Raw genomic sequence first — 13,718 nt, forward strand, 5'->3', positions numbered from 1 at the left:
TTTATCTGGGGATATTTTATTTGGCTGTATACTCTTCCAAGTGATCCGAAATATCAGTTCTCAGATTCAACAAAAACTGGACTAGCAAACAGCTCCATGAAATACAGCTGTAACTCAGTGAGTTGAATTGACACATCACAAAGCAGTTTTTCAGGAAGCTTCTTTCTACTTTTTATCTGAAGATATTTCCTTTGTCACCATAAGCTTCATTGGGCAAAGAAATATCCCACTGCAGTTTTGAAGAAACTGATCAATGAACAGAAAAGTGTAACACTGTGAGTTGCATTTACACGTCACAATGCAGTTTCTCAGAACGCTTCTTTTCAATTTTTATCTGAAGATATTTCCTTTTTCACTGGAACCCTCATGTGCTCCCAATATTACTTTGCAGATTCCACGAGAAGAGTGTTAGCAAACAACCACATGAACATAAATGTGGAACTCTGTGAGGTGAATGCACACGTCACATAGAAATTTCTCAGAACGCTTCCTTTCAGTATTTATCTGAAGATATTTCCTTTTTCATTGTAGCCGTCAATGCGCTCCCAAATATTGCTTAGCAGATTATATGAGAAGAGTGTTAGCAAACTGCTACATGAACAGAAAGGTGGAACTCTGTGAGATGAATGCATAGGTGACATGGAAGTTTTTCAGAACGCTTCCATTCGGTTTTTACCTGAAGATATTTCCTTTTTCACTGTAGCCCTCATTGTGCTCCCTAATATCACTTTGCAGATTCCACGAGAAGTGTGTTAGCAAAGAGCTACATGCACAGAAAGGTGGAACTCTGTGAGGTGAATGCACAGGTCAGATAGAAGTTTCTCAGAACGCTTCCTTTCAGTTTTTTTCTGAAGATATTTCCTTTTTCACTATAACCCTCAATGCGCTCCCAAATATCACTTAGCAGATTTCATGAGAAGAGTGTCAGCAAACAGCCATATGAACAGAAAGGTAGAACTCTGTGAGATGAACTCAGAGATCAGAGAGACATTTCTCAGAAATCTTCTTTCTCCTTTTTATCTGGGGATATTTCCTTGGGATGTATACTCCTCCAAGTGATCCGAAATATCAGTTCTCAGATTCAACAAAAACTGGACTAGCAAACAGCTCCATGAAATACAGCTGTAACTCAGTGAGGTGAATTTACACATTACAAAGCAGTTTCTCAGGAAGCTTCTTTCTTCTTTTAATCTGAAGATATTTCCTTTGTCACCATAAAGCTTCTTTGGAGAAAGAAATATCCCACGGCAGTTTTGAAGAAAACTGTGTTAGCAAACTGATCAATGAACAGAAAAGTGTAACCCTGTGAGTTGCATTCACAAGTCACAATGCAGTTTCTGAGAAAGCTTCTTTTCCGATTTTATCTGAGGATATTCCCTTTTTCACTTTAGCAGTCATTGCGCTCCGAAACATCACTTAGCAGATTCCACGAGAAGAATGTTAGCAAACAGCTACATGAAGAGAAAGGTGGAACTCTGTGAGATGCATGCACAGTTCACATAGAAGTTTCTCAGAACGCTTCCTTTCAGTATTTATCTGAAGATATTTCCTTTTTCACTGGAGTCCTCAATGTGTTCCCAAATATCACTTTGCAGATTCCACGAGAAGAGTGTTAGCAAACAGCTGCATGAACAGAAAGGTAGAACTCTGTGAGATGAACTCAGAGATCAGAAAGACATTTCTCAGAAATCTTCTTTCTCGTTTTTATCTGGGGGTATTTCTATTGGCTGTATACTCCTCCAAGTGATCTGAAATATCAGTTCACAGATTCACCAAAAACTGGACTAGCAAACAGCTCCATTAAATACAGATGTAACTCAGTGAGTTGAGTTTACAAATGACAAAGCAGTTCCTCAGAAAATTCTTTCTACTTTTTCCCTTAAGATATTTCATTTGTCACCATAGGCTTCATTGGACAAAGAAATATCCCACTACAGTTTTGAAGAAAACTGTGTTAGCAAACTGATCAATGAACAGAAAAGTAAAACTCTGTGAGTTGCATTCACACATTGCAATGCAGTTTCTCAGAACTCTTCTTTTCAGTTTTTATCTGATGATATTTCCTTTTTCACTGTAGCCGTCAATGGGCTCAAAAATATCACTTAGCAGATTCCACGAGAAGAGTGTTAGCAAACAGCTACCTGAAGAGAAAGGTGGAACTCTGTGAGATGCATGCACAGTTCACATAGAAGTTTCTCAGAACGCTTCCTTTCAGTTTTTATCTGAAGATATTTCATTTTTCATTGGAGCCCTCAATATGCTCCCAAATATCACTTTGCAGATTCCACGAGAAGAGTGTTAGCAAACAGTTACATGAGCAGAAAGGAGGAACTCTGTGAGGCGAATGCACAGGTCACATAGAAGTTTCTCAGAACCCTTCCTTTCAGTTTTTATCTGAAGTTATTTTCTTTTTCACTGTAGCCCTCAATGCGCTCCCAAATATCACTTTGCAGATTCCACGAGAAGAGTGTTAGCAAACAGGTACATGAACAGAAAGGTAGAACTCTTTGAGATGAACTCAGAAATCAGAAAGACATTTATCAGAAATCTTCTTTCTCGTTTTTATCTGGGGATATTTCCTTTGGCTGTATACTCCTCCAAGTGATCCGAAATATCGATTCTCAAATTCAACAAAAACTGGACTAGCAAACAGCTCCATGAAATACAGCTGTAACTCAGTGAATTGAATTTACACATCATGAAGCAGTTTCTCAGGAAGCTTCTTTCCACTTTTTATGTGAAGATATTTCCTTTGTTACCATAAAGCTTCATTGGGCAAAGAAATATCCCACTGTAGTTTTGAAGAAAACTGTTAGCAAAGTGATCAAAGAACAGTAAAGTGTAACTCTGTAAGTTGCATTCACAGGTCACAATGCAGTTTCTCAGAACGCTTCTTTTCAGTTTTTATCTGAAGATATTTCCTTTTTCATTGTAGCGGTCAATGTGCTCCCAAACATCACTTAGCAGATTCCACGAGAAGAATGTTAGCAAACAGCGACATGAAGAGAAAGGTGGAACTCTGTGAGATGCATGCACAGTTCACATAGAGTTTCTCAGAATGCTTCCTTTCACTTTTTATCTGAAGATATTTCCTTTTTCATTGGAGCCCTCAATATGCTCCCAAATATCACTTTACAGATTCCATGAGAAGAGTTTTAGCAAACAGCTACATGAGCAGAAAGGTGGAACTCTGTGAGATGAATGCACAGGTCACATAGAAGTTTCTCAGAACGCTTCCTTTCAGTTTTTATCTGAAGATATTTCCTTTTTCACTGTAGCCGTCAATGCGGTCCCAAATATCACCTTGCAGATTCCAGGAGAAGAGTGTTAGCAAACAGCTACATGAACAGAAAGGTGGAACTCTGTGAGGTGAATGCACAGGTCAGATAGAAGTTTCTCAGAACGCTACCTTTCAGTTTTTATCTGAAGATATTTCCTTTCACAGATCATGAAGAAATTTCTCAGAAAGTTTCTTCCACGTTTTTATCTCAGGATATTTCTTTTGGCTGTATAATATTTGTGGTGATCAAAAATATCAAGTCTTAGATTCCAATAAAACAGGACTAGCAAACAGATCCACGAAATACAGCTGTAACTCAGTGAGTTGAATTCACACATCACAAAGAAGTTTCTCAGAAAGTTTCTTTCTACTTTTTATCTGAAGATATTTCCTTTGTCACCTTAAGCTTGATTGGGCAAAGAAATATCAGATTGCAGATTTCACAAAAACAGTGTTAGAAAACTGATCAATGAACAGAAAACTGTAACACTTTGAGTTGCATTCACAGGTCACAATGCAGTTTTTCAGAATGCTTCTTTTCAGTTTTTATCTGAAGATATTTCCTTTTTCACTATAGCCCTCAATGTGCTCCCAAATATCACTTAGAAGATTCCACGAGAAGAGTGTTAGCAAACAGCTACATGAACAGAAAGGTAGAATTCTGTGAGATGAATGCACAGGTCGCATAGAAGTTTCTCAGAAGGCTTCTTTTCTGTTTGTATCTGAAGAGATTTCCTTTTTCACTGTAACCCTCAATGCGCTCCCAAATATCACTTTGCAGATTCCATGAGAAGAGTGTTAGCAAACAGCTACATGGACAGAAAGGTGAAACTCTGTGAGATGAATTCAGAGATCAGAAAGACGTTTCTCAGAAAACTTCTTTCTTGTGTTTATCTGGGGATATTTCCTTGGGCTGTATACTCTTTAAAGCGATCCGAAATATCAATTCTCAGATTCCACAAAAATAGGACTAGCAAACAGTTCCACGAAATACAGCTGTAACTCAGTGAGTTGAATTCACACATCACAAGACAGTTTCTCAGAAAGCTTCTTTCTAATTTTTGTTTGAGTATATCTCCTTGTCACCACAAGCTTCTTTGCACAAAGAAATATCCCATTGCAGATTTCAAGAAATGAGAGTTAGCAAACTGATCAATGAAAAGACATGTGTAACTCTGTGAGTTGGATTCGCACATCACAAAGCAGTTTCTCAGAATGGTTCTTTCCAGGTTTTATCTGTGGATATTTTCGTTTTCACCATAGCCTTAATGCGCTCCCAAATATCACATTGCAGTTTCCACAAAAATAGTGTTAGCAAACGGCTTCATGAATACAAAGGTGGAGCTCTGTGAGATGAACTCACAGATCACATAGAAGTTTCTAAGAGCGCTTCTTTTCAGTTTGTATCTGAAGATATTTCCTTTTTCACTGTAGCCCTCAATGCGCTCTCAAATATTACTTTGCAGATTCCAGAAGAATAGTGTTAGCAAACGGCTTCATGATCACAAACCTGGAACTCCGTGAGATGAATTCACAGATCACAAAGAAGTTTCTCAGAAAACTTCTTTCTCGTTTGTATCTGATTATATTTCCTTTCCCAGCATAGCCCTCAATGCGCTCCCAATTATCACTTTGCAGGTTCCACGAGAAGGGTGTTAGCAAACAGCTTCATGAACAGAAAGGTGGAACTCAGTCAGATGAATTCACATTTCAGAAAGGAATTTCTCAGAAAACTTCTTTGTCGTTTTTACCTGAAGATATTTCCTTTGGCCGTATAGTATTCAATGTGATCAAAAATATCAGGTCTTAGATTCCACAAAACAGGTCTAGCAAACAGCTCCACGAAATACAGCTGTAACTCAGGGAGTTGAATTCACACATCACAAATCAGTTTCTCAGAAAGCTACCTTCTATTTTTATCTGAAGACATTTCTTTTGTCACAGTAAGCTTGATTGTGCAAAGAAATATCCTACTGCAGACTTGAAGAAAACTGTGTTAGCAAACTGATCAATGAATAGAAAAGTGTATCTCTGTGAGTTGCATTCACACGTCACAATGCAGTTTCTCAGAACGCTTCTTTTCAGTTTTTATCTAAAGATATTTCCTTTTTCACTATAGCCCTCAATGCGCTCCCAAATTTCACTTTGCAGATTCCAGGAGAATACTGTTAGCAAAGACCAACATGAACAGAAAGGTGGAACTCTGTGAGATGAATTCACAGATCACAATGCAGTTTCTGAGAACGCTTCTTTTCAGTTTTTATCTGAAGATATTTCCTTTTTCACTGTGTCCCTCAATGTGCTCCCAAATATCAGTTTGCAGATTCCACCAGAAGAGAGTTAGCAAACAGATTCATGAACAGGAAGGTGGAACTCTGTCAGATGAATTCACAGATCATAAAGCTTTTTCAGAAAAAAACTTCTTTCTCGTTTTTTCTCAGGATATTTCCTTTGACCGTATAATATTTGAAGCGATCGAAAATATCAGATCTTAGATTCCAATAAAACAGGACTAGCAAACAGCTCCACGAAAAACAGCTGTAACTCAGTGAGTTGAATTCACACATCACAAAGCAGTTTCTCAGAAAGCTTCTTTCTACTTTTTGTTTGAGTATATCTCCTTGTCACCGCAAGCTTCTTTGCGAAAAGAAATAACCCATTGCAGCTTTGAAGAAAAGAGAGTTAACAAACTGATCAATGAAAAGACATGTGTAACTCTGTGAGCTGCATTCACACATCACAAAGCAGTTTGTCAGAACGGTTCTTTCCAGGTTTTATCTGTGGATATTATCTTTTTCACCAAAGCCCTAATGCCCTCCAAAATATCACTATGCAGTTTCCACGAGAACAGTGTTAGCAAACGGCTTCATGAACACAAAGGTGGAACTCTGTGAGATGAATTCACAGATCACAAAGAAGTTTCCAGAAAACTTCTTTATCGTTTTTATCTGATTATATTTCCTTTGCCAGTATAGCCCTCAATGCGCTCCCAATTATCACTTTGCAGATTCCAGGAGAAGAGTGTCAGCAAACGACTTCATGAACAGAAAGTTGGAACTCTGTCAGATGAATTCACAGATCAGAAAGATATTTCTCATAAAACTTCTTTGTTGTTTTTATCTGAGGATATTTACTTTGGCCATACACTATTCAATGCAATCGAAAATATCAGGTCTTAGATTCCACAAAAACAGGTCTAGCAAACAGCTCCACGAAATACAGCTGTAACTTAGTGAGTTGAATTCACTCATCACAAAGCAGTTTGTCAGAAAGCTACTTTCTACCTTTTATCTGAAAATATTTCCATTGTCACCGTAAGCTTGATTGGGCAAAGAAATATCCCGCTGCAGATTTGGAGAAATCTGTGTTAGCAAACTGATCAATGAATAGAAAAGTGTAACTCTGTGAGTTGCATTCACACATCACAATGCAGTTTCTCACAACACTTCTTTTCACTTTTTATCTGAAGATATTTCCTTTTTCACTGGAGCCCTCAATGCGCTCCCAAATATCACTTTGCAGATTCCACGAGAAGAGTGTTAGCAAATAGCTACATGAACAGAAAGGTGAAACTCTGGGAGATGAACTCAGAGATCAGAAAGACATTTCTCAGAAAACGTCTTTCTCGTTTTTATCTGGGGATATCTCCTTGGGCTGTACACTCTTCAAAGTGATCCAAAATATCAGTTCTCAGATTCCACAAAAACAGGACTAGCAAATAGTTCCACGAAATACAGCTGTAACTAAGTGAGTTGAATTCACACATCACAAAGCAGTTTCTCAGAAAGCTTCTTCTACTTTTCGTTTTGGTATATTTTCTTGTCACCGCAAGCTTCATTGCACAAGGAAATATTCCATTGTAGATTTGAAGAAATGAGAGTTAGCAAACTGATCAATGAAAAGCCATGTGTAACTCTGTGTGTTGCATTCACATATCACAAAGCAGTTTGTCAGAACGGTTCTTTCCAGGTTTTATCTGTGGATATTATCTTTTTCACCAGAGCCCTAATGAGCTCCCAAATATCACTTTGCAGTTTCCATGAGAACAGTGTTAGCAAACGGCTTCATGAACACAAAGGTGGAACTCTGTGAGATGAATTCACAGATCACAAAGAAATTTCTGAGAAAACTTCTTTATCGTTTTTATCTGATTATATTTCCTTTTCCACCATAGCCCTCAATGCGCTCCCAATTATCGCTTTGCAGATTCCATGAGAAGAGTGTTAGCAAACTGCTTCATGAACAGAAAGGTGGAACTCTGTCAGATGAATTCACAGATCAGAAAGAAATTTCTCAGAAAACTTCTTTGTCTTTTTTATCTGAGGATATTTCCTTTGGCCATATACTATTCAAAGTGATCGAAAATATCAGGTCTTAGATTCCACAAAAACAGGTCTAGCAAACAGCTCCACGAAATATAGCTGTAACTCAGTGAGTTGAATTCACACATCACAAAGCAGTTTCTCAGAAAGCTTCTTTCTAGTTTTTAACTGAGGATATTTCCTTTGTCACCCTAAGCTTCATTGCACTCTGAAACGTCCAATTACAGATTTCAAGGAAACAGTTTTAGCAAACTGATGAATGAAGAGGAAAGTGTATCTTTGTTAGTTGCATTCACACCTCACAATGCAGTTTCCCAGAACGCATCTTTCCAGTTTTTATCTGTGGATATTTCCTTTTTCACTAGAGGCCTCAATGCACTCCCAAATGTCACTTTACAGATTCCATGAAAACAATGTTGGCACATTGCTAAGAGAAGGGAAAGGAGAATCTCTGTGTGATGAATTCACACATCAGAAAGGAAGTTCTCAGAAAGCTTCTTTCCACTTTTTATCTGAGGATAATTCCTTTTCCACCATTCGCTTCAATGTGCTCCCAAATATCACTCTACATATTCCACGAAAACAGTGTTAGCAAACTACTTCATGAAGACTAAGTTGGAACTCTGTAGATGAATTCACATATCACAAAGAAGTTTCTCAGAAAGTTTCTTTCACGTTTTTATCTGAGTATATTTCTTTTGTCCTTATACTCTTCAAAGCGATCCGAACTATCAGTTCTCAGATACCACAAAAACAAGGCTAGCAAACGGCTCCATGAAATACAGGTGTAAGTCAGTGAGTTGAATTCACACATCACAAAGCAGTTTCTCAGACAGCTTCTTTCTACTTTTTATCTGTGGGCATTTCCTTTGTCACCCTAAGCTTCATTGTTATAAGAAGTATCCGATGTCAGATTTCAAGAAAACTGTGTTAGCAAACTGAACAAGGAAGAGGAAAGTATATCTCTGTGATTTCCATTCACACACCACAATGCAGTTTCTCATAACGCTTCTTTCCAGTTTTTATCTGTGGATCTTTCCTTTTTCACCATAGGCCTCAATGCACTCACAAATATCACTTTACAGATTCCACGAGAACAGTGTTAGCCAAAGGCTTCATGAAGAGAACGCTGTAACTGTGTGAGATGAATTCACACATCACAAAGAAGTTTCTTCGAAAGCTTCTTTCTTGTTTTTATCTGAGGATATTTCCTATGGCCGTATACTCTTCAAAGCAATCCAAAATATTAGTTCTCAGATTCCACAAAAACATTGCTAGCAAACGGCTCTAGGAAGTACAGGTGTAATTCAGTGAGTTGAATTCAAACATCACAAAGCAGTTTCTCAGAGAGCTTCTTCCTAGTTTTTATCTGAGGATCATTCCTTTGTCACCATAGGCTTCATTGCGCTAAGAAGTATCCGATTGCACATTTCAAGAAAACTGTGTAACCAAACTGATCAATGAATAGGAAAGTGTATCTCTGTGAGTTGTATTCACACATCACAATGTAGTTCCTCAGAATGCTTCTTTCCAGTTTTTATCTGTGGATATTTACTTTTTGACCAGAGGCCTCAATGAACTCCCATATATCACTTGACAGATTCCACGAAAACAATGTTAGCACACTGCTACAAGAAGGGAAAGGTGAATCTCTGTGTGATGAATTCACACATCAGAAAGCAAGTTCTCAGAAAGCTTCTTTATAGTTATTATCTGAGGATACTTCCTTTTTCACCATAGGCCTCAAAGCGCTCTCAAATATCACTTTGCAGATTTCAGGAGAACAGGGTGATCAAACGGTTTAATGAAGAATAAGTTGTAACTCTGTGAGATGAATTCATATATCCCAAAGTAGTTTATCACAGAGCATCTTTCACTTTTTTATCTGAGGATATTTCCTTCGTCCTTATGTTCTTCAAAGCAACCTGAAAAATCAGTTCTCAGATTCCACAAAAAAAGAGCTAGCAAACAGCTCCATGAAATACAGGTGTAACTCAGTGAATTAAAATCACACATCACAAAGCAGTTTCTCAAAAAGCCTCCTTCTAGTTTTTATCTGAGGATATTTCCTTTGTCACCCTAAGCTTCATGCCACTCAGAAGCGTCTGGTTACAGATTTCAAGAAAACTGTGTTAGCAAACTGATCAATGAACAGGAAAGTGTATCTCTGTTAGTTGCATTCACACATCACAATGCAGTTTGCCAGAACGCATCTTTCCAGTTTTTATCTGTGGATATTTCCTTTTTCACCAGAGGCCTCGATGAGCTCCCAAATATCACTTTACAGATTTCACGAAAAGAGTGTTGGCAAACTGCTAACAGAAAGGAAAGGAGAATATCTGTGTGTTAAATTCACACATCTGAAAGCAAGTTCTTAGAAAGCTTCTTTCTAGTCTTTTCTGAGGAAACTTCCTTTTCACCATATGCCTCAATGCGCTCCCAAATATCACTTTGCAGATTCCACGAAAACAGGTTAGCAAATTGCTTCATGAAGACTAAGTTGGAACACTGTGAGATGAATTCATATATCACAAAGAAGTTTCTCAGAAAGCTTCTTTCACGTTTTTATCTGAGGATATTTGCTTTGTCCTTATACTCTTCAAAGCAATCCGAACTATCAGTTCTCAGATACCACAAAAATAAGGCTAGCAAACGGCTCCACGAAATACAGGTGTAAGTCAGTGAGTTGAATTCACACATCACAAAGCAGTTTCTCAGACAGCTTCTTTCTACTTTTTATCTGAGGATATTTCCTTTGTCACCCTAAGCTTCATTGGGCTAAGAAGTATCCAATGGCAGATTTCAGGAAAACTGTGTAAGCAAACTGATCAATGAAGAGGAAAGTGTATCTCTGTGAGTTGCATTCACACATCATAATGCAGTTTCTCAAAACGCTTCTTTTCAGTTTTTATCTGAAGATATTTCCTTTTTCACCATAGGCCTCAATGCCCTCACAAATATCACTTTACAGATTCCACGAGAACAGTGTTAGCAAAAGGATTCATGAAGAGAAAGGTGTAACTGTGTGAGATGAATTCACACATCACAAAGAAGTTTCTTCGAAAGCTTCTTTCTCGTTTTTATCTGAGGATATTTCCTATGGCCGAATACTCTTCAAAGCAATCCAAAATATCAGTTCTCAGATTCCACAAACACTTTGCTAGTAAACGGCTCTATGTAATACAGGTGTAATTCAGTGAGTTGAATTCACACATCACAAAGCAGTTTCTCAGAGAGCGTCTTCCTAGTTTTTATCTGAGGATCTTTCCTTTGTCACCATAGGCTTCATTGCACTAAGAAGGATCTGATGACAGATTTCAAGAAAACTGTGTTAGCAAACTGATCAATGAAGAGGAAAGTGTATCTCTGTGAGTTGCATTCACACATCATAATGTAGTTTCTTAGAACGCTTCTTTCCAGTTTTCATATGTGGATTTCCTCTTTCACCATAAGCCTCAAAACGCACATAGTTACACTTTTCTTTTCATTGATCACTTTGCTACTTCTGTTTCCTTGAAATCTGCAATGGCATATCTCTTAACGAAGTGAAGCTTACGTGGACAAAGAAACATCCTCAAATAAAAACGAGAAAGAAGCTTTCTGAGAAATTTCTTTCTGTTCTGTGAATTCTTCTCTCAGAGTTCCACCTTTCTGTTCACGAAGCTGCTTGCCAATACTGTTCTCGTGGTATCTGTAAAGAGATATTTGGGAGCGCATTGAGGGCTATGGTGGAAAAGGAGATATAATCAGATAAATACGAGAAAGAAGGTTTCTGAGAAATTTCTTTCTGTTCTGTGAAATCACCTCACAGAGTTCCACCTTTCTGTTCATGAAGCTCTTTGCTAACACTGTTCTCATGGAATCTGCAAAGTGATATTTGGGAGTACATAGAGGGCTATGGTAGAAAAGAAAATATACTCAGATAAAAAGGACAAAGAAGCTTACTGAGAAACTTCTTTGTGATCTGTGAATTCATCTCACAGAGTTCCACCTTTCTGTTTATGAAGTAGTTTGCTAACACTGTTCTCCTGGAAATTGCAAAGTGATATTTGGGAGTGCATTGAGGGCTACGGTGAAAAAGGAAATATGCTCACATAAAAACTGCAAAGAAGTGTTCTGAGAAAGTGCTTTTGTGACGTGTGAATGCAACTCACAGAGCTACACTTTTCTTTTTATTGATCACTTTTCTAACTCTGTTTTCTTGAAATCTGCAAAGGGATATTTCTTAGCGCAATGAAGCTTACTGTGACAAAGGAAATACCCTCAGATAAAAAGTAGACAGAAGCTTTCTGAGAAACTGCTTTGTAATGTGTGAATTCAACTCACTGAGTTACACCTGTATTTCCTGGAGCCATTTGCTGGCCCTGTTTGTCTGGAATCTGAGAACTGAATTTTCGGATGGCTTAGAAGACTATATGGCCAAGGGAATATCCTCAGATAAAATCGAGAAAGAAGTTTTCTGAGAAATTTCTTTCTGTTCTGTGAATTCATCTCACAGAGTTCCATCTTTCTGTTCATGAAGCTATTGCTAATACGGTCCTCGTGGAATCTGCAAAGAGATATTTGGGAGCACATTGAGGGCTATGGTGGAAAAGGAAATATAACAAGATAAAAAGGATAAAGAAGCTTTTTGAGAAACTTCTCTGTAATCTGTGAATTCATCTCAAAGAGTTCCACCATTCTGTTCATGAAGCCGTTTGCTAACACTGTTCTCGTGGAATCTGCAAAGTGCTACTTGGGAGGGCATTTAAGGCTATGGTGGAAAAGAATACATCCTCAGATAAAAACAATAAAGAAGCTTTCTGAGAAACTTCTTTGTGATCTGTGAATTCTTTTCACAGAGTTCCACCTTTCTGTTCATGCAGCCGTTTGCAACCATTGTTCTCATGGAAACTGCAAAGTGATATTTGGGAGCGTACTGAGGGCTACGGTGAAAAAGGAAATAACCTCAGATAAAAACTGGAAAGAAGCATTCTGAGAAACTGCTTCATGACATGTGAATGCAACTCACAGAGTTACACTTTTCATTGATCAGTTTGCTAACTCTGTTTTCTTGAAATCTGCAATGGGATATTTCTTAGTGCAATGAAGCTTACGGTGACAAACGAAATATCCTCAGATAAAAAAGTACAAAGAAGCTTTCTGAGAAACTACTTTGTGATGTGTGAATTCGTCTCACAGAGATACACTTTCTTTTCATGGAGCAGTCTTTTACCACTGTCTTTGGGGAATCTGAGAAGGGTTACTTTGGATCGCTTTGAAGCCTGCACTCATAAAGGAAATACCCTCATTTAAAAACATGAAAGAAGCTTTCTGAGAAACTGCTTTGTGATGTCTGAATTCAACTCACTGACTTCAACCTGTATTTCTTAGAGCCGTTTGCTAACACTGTTGTTGTGGAATCTGAAAACTCATATTTCGGATCGCTTTGATGACTATACAGAAAAAGGACATATTGTCAGATAAAACGAGAAAAAAGTTTTCTGAGAAATTTCTTTCTGTTCTGTGAATTCATCTCACAGAGTTCCACCTTTCTGTTCATGAAGCTGTTTGCTAATACTGTTCTCGTGGAATCTGCAAAGTGATATTTGGAAGCGCATTGAGGGCTGTGGTGGAAAAGGAAATATAATCAGATAAAAACGAGAAAGAAGCTTTCTGAGAAACTTCTATATGATCTGTGAATTCTTCTCACCGAGTTCCACCTTTCTGTTCATGAAGCCATTTGCTAACACTGTTCTCGTGGAACCTGCAAAGTGATATTTGGGAGCACATTGAGGTCTATGGTGAAAAAGAAAATATCCTCTGATAAAAACCGGAAAGAAGCATTCTGAGAAACTGCTTTGTGACGTGTGAAAGCAACGCACATAGTTACACTTTTCTTTTCATTGATCACTTTGCTACCTATGTTTTCTTGGAATCTGCAATGGTATATCTCAGGGAATTGAAGCTTACGTTGACAAAGGAAATATCCTCAGAAAAAAACAAGCAAGAAGTTTTCTGAGAAATTTCTTTTTGTTCTGTGAATTCTTCTCTCAGAGTTCCACCTTTCTGTTTACGAAGCTGCTTGCCAATACTGTTCTCGTGGAATCTGCAAAGAGATATTTGGGAGTGCATTG

The sequence above is a fragment of the Macaca nemestrina genome, chromosome 3 (assembly GCF_043159975.1).
Source record: "Macaca nemestrina isolate mMacNem1 chromosome 3, mMacNem.hap1, whole genome shotgun sequence".
NCBI lineage: Eukaryota > Metazoa > Chordata > Mammalia > Primates > Cercopithecidae > Macaca > Macaca nemestrina.